This window comes from Zea mays, chromosome 1 (assembly GCF_902167145.1).
Source record: "Zea mays cultivar B73 chromosome 1, Zm-B73-REFERENCE-NAM-5.0, whole genome shotgun sequence".
In the NCBI taxonomy this organism is placed as follows: Eukaryota; Viridiplantae; Streptophyta; class Magnoliopsida; order Poales; family Poaceae; genus Zea; species Zea mays.
In genome coordinates, this window is record NC_050096.1 from 238,508,509 (window position 1) to 238,512,594 (window position 4,086).

The window sequence follows — 4,086 nt, forward strand, 5'->3', positions numbered from 1 at the left end:
TGGTGGGACCTCTCCCTCACCGATGTGTCGCCGGCATCTCCGCGCAGGAGTCCACACCGCCGTCGCTCCATGGCTCGAACGCCTGCGCCCGACACGGCGCGTCCCCGTCGTTCACCTCAGACTGCTGCTGGATGCCACCTCGCCTCCCTCGTTGTGTCGCTGCGCGTGCCTCGACCGTGGCGACGTGCCCAAGCACGTGACCGAGGCCAACCTGCTCGCCTTGTTCTGCGAGGTCGCCACCGTCGATGAGGTCACCATCATCAAGGACAAGGCCACCAAGGTCTCCCGAGGTGCAGATCTGCCTGGCCCTAGATCTGGGTCGCCGCCCTCCCTTCCCCATGCCTGCTCCCGCTCGGTTCACCGCAATGTTGTGACCTTTACTGCTCGCTCCGGAGAAGTTTTGCTCCGCTCGGGGTTGGGTTTGAGAGCAATGTCGCCTGCCAAGGAATCTGAGTTTTTTGGGCTAGAAAATTTTGTAGCGTTTTTGCTTGTTTTTTCTCCGCCTGTGTGGTTTCGATTTTGCTGCAATTATGCAGAGAGATCTCGCGTCGAGTCCTCTGGTTGCTTGGGTTTTAGCATGGATTCCAGTTTTTGTTTTGCTAGGCATGAATTGTGGTAGCTTACATCCGATAGATTTTTTTGTTATAGTGCAATGCTTAATTCACTTTGTTGTGTATCTGATTGTGACTATGTTTTTGGTGCCCCTGATTTGCAGAAGAAATATTGCTCGAAAATGTAGAGCTGACTCTTGAAGCCTTTGACTACATGCAGCTGCCATTCACACTGAAAGGTGGTATCAATTTTTTAATCCGACTGCATTGATTATCCTCTTTGTTAACCATTGCATGGTTGTAAACTTTTACTTCTGTTCTACTGCTTTACAGGACAAATTAGGAAGCTAAGCATCTAGATAGGAGAATTTGATTGGTTTGTGTCAATATTTAATTTCTTAGCTCACTCTGTTCATGCCTTTGTGGTTCATGGACAACTGCTGCTACGTGCTCCCTTCCCCGACAGCGCATTCTAACACGACATGATACACCAGCAACTGGAATGTTGTCAACATCAGCGGCGACGACGACAACGCCACATCGAGAAACAACAACTGTGGGCCAGGGAGCACAATCCCGTGGTGCGGCGACTTGCCCACGTTTGCCATGCTGCCTTGATGCATGGCACATCAACAAGAAGAGCACCAGTTTGGAAGGCTAATTCCGAAGGAATTGAGGTAGCAAATTTAGGCATTGTTTGGATGCTCTCGTATTCACCTCAATCCATGTGTATTGATATGGATTGAGGTGTAACTTATAAACTAAATTACACCCCAATTCACGTTAATACATGTGGATTGAGGTGAATATGAGAATATCCAAACAAGGCTTAAAGGGGTATACATGTTAAAGAAGGATTACTTAACTAGATGTCCATCTCTAACTGTATAATGTATTTGCTAATCATTCTGATCGGTCGCCATAGACCCATGTTGTCAACTTGACATGGTAACTGGTCTTTTTCTTCTCCTTTTCTCTTTACTTAAACTTCATGTTCCTGGATTACTGCTTTTGCAGGAGCAGGACGATGTAGTGGAGCAGCATCTCTAATCATTTAAGGAATGTATGGTTATTAGAACTGAGAACTCAATTTGTAGACATGTTGTGTCAAAATACTCAAATGCACTCACTAAAGTTTTGGAGCCAATAACCCAGTCAGCAGTTACATTTCACCTACAAAACACAGTTAAGTATAAACTTATACATTTCCTGTTTTGTGTGTTTGCCAGCTTCAAATTAACAAGTCCATTATATTATGCAACTCTGTGAATAGAATCGAGCTACTGGCTAAGAAAATAACTGAACTCGGTTATTCATGCTTCTACATTCATGCTAAGATGTTGCAAGACAACAGAAACTGAGTGTTTCATGAGTTTCATAATGGTGCTTGCAGAAACCTTGTGTGCACAGGTCTGTACTAATGTTTTCCTACCTTATTAGTCTTTTTAGAATTTAGTAGTTTAATTCTCAGCATATGTTCAATTGTCATTTATGAAGGTTTTTTATAAAAGTATCATGGCAGTGATTTCTTTGAGGTGAGACAGTGATTTCTTGGTACACACCAGCCTTATTGATCTTACAAGGATTTGTCCATGTAAGCGGAATGATCCAAACATACTTGGTCGTGTTCTCATATAACCAGGTTGCTTTCACTGCAGGAGATCAACCATGCAGCGGCTGGTGGCATATGGGCTGAACTTGTTAGTAACAGAGGTGATTCAGCCATGCCTGCTTTTCACATGCCCTTGTTTTGAGCGTAAGCTTCAAAGAGTTCCGAAAATGATGAACTGAAAATTTGTTTTTGGGGACAAGCTTTTGAATAGACCATACTAGGCCTTTTCCCTTCAGAAGCTTCTGTCAGATGTTGTGCCTGGATCTTATGCATAAATAGTGCCTGCATTTATGCTGCAGGGTTTGAAGCTGGAGGCCTCCATACTCCATCAAACATTGACCCATGGTCCATCATTGGAGACGACTCCTCTGTATTTGTGGAGACAGATCGTACATCATGTTTCAGTCGAAACATCATTGCTCTCAGGATGGAGATCCTTTGCGATAACTGTCCTACTGGTGGTGTTGGTGTTTACAACCCAGGGTTCTGGGGCATGGTATGACTTCAATTGTATATTCCTTGTTCATATCAGTACGAGAAATGGATAGTTTCATGAAAACTATTTAGTTAATGTTGATAATCTGTATGGTATTTGTTATTGCGTAATGCAACGATGCTGCAGGATTTGGTGTTACCATAAGCAACTAGCAATGCCAATTTTCAAAAGCAGAGTAGCAATAGCTGTAGAGGTCGAATTAGGAATTACTATAGTTGATGGTTTTCTTTTGATTGTTCTGGTAGTGTCACTTTTCAGGTTCTGATATTAGCCACGTTTAAGGTACATGCTCCCTTTTCCTACCTTTTCCACTTTTAATTTTTCTATAATGTTCAATTTTTCAACTTATAGAACATAGAAGAAGGAAAGGCCTACAATCTTGTTATGTTTGTTAAGTCACCAGAAACAACTGACTTGACAGTTTCACTAAAAAGCTCTAACGGGTTGCAAAATCTGGCTTCAGCTACAGTAACGTTAGTATCTTTTTCTCGGTATCAGGACAAGAGGAAATATTTGGTTTCTCACAATATCTGAAAGGATTGCACTGCTGCAGAGTTTCCGGCAAATCAAACTAGATAAAAGTGGAGCAAAAGTTGGTTGCTAAAGGAACCAATAGAACCTCAAGGCTTCAAATAACAACTAATAAGAAAGGAGTTGTCTAGTTTGATCAAGTATCACTCATGCCTGAAGACACATACAAGGTATATTACATTAATTGTTCTTGATTTTGATGGTGGGATACACAAATAAGAACAATAAAACACCTGTATAAAATATTGATAATAAATATTGATTAAAAAAGAATCTTTATGTAAGAAGCTCCAATCCTTGGGTTGGGTAATTCGATCATGTGCAAGTGGCAGCCACTTGGCAGCAACATTTTAAGAGAAGGAATAGTGTGGATCCTGCTTACTGCTTTGGCTTGTTTGATGATATAATCACCAATGGGTATTTCTGATCAGTACCCTCTTTTGCTGAATTTATATGTTGATTCTTCTGTTTAGTTTACTCAGTGCTTGTCGTGCAAGGGTTAACCTGAGTATTTAACAAAAATGCTTCTCTGCATACACACAGGGACATGGCTTTCGCACAGAACTTATATCCATGATTTTGGATTTAAAACCACGATTCTTGAGATTTTCTGGTATGCTCCGTGTTTTCTTATTTATAATGAAGTCCCCAATGCTAAGATGTATATGATATATTGCAATATATTAATACATTTAAGGATAATGGACTAGATTGCATGATGCTATTGTAGGAGGCTGCTTTGTAGAAGGTGACTGGTTAAGAACCTTCACAATTTTTAAAGCTTCATACTTTGTACATCATTGTATATCAGAACACTAGATTTCTTTGAGCTATTGGTTAACAAAATAATTGAACTCAGTTATTCATGTTGTTTTCACTGTTGTTGTTTTCACTAT

General features: G+C 41.1%; 1 long non-coding RNA gene across 3 annotated transcripts; it reads left to right on the forward strand.

The window, feature by feature from the left end:
- Nucleotides 1-713: 713 nt before the first annotated feature.
- LOC118476139 (uncharacterized) lies at nucleotides 714-3,804 on the forward strand. 3 transcript variants are annotated; one of them, XR_004855506.1, is made up of 5 exons: nucleotides 714-2,264; nucleotides 2,463-2,659; nucleotides 2,786-3,132; nucleotides 3,213-3,360; nucleotides 3,734-3,804. It is a non-coding gene; the product is annotated as an uncharacterized lncRNA (long non-coding RNA). The 3 variants fall into 3 exon arrangements; XR_004855504.1 differs by having other exon boundaries at nucleotides 2,786-3,360; XR_004855505.1 differs by having other exon boundaries at nucleotides 3,011-3,360.
- Nucleotides 3,805-4,086: the final 282 nt, after the last annotated feature.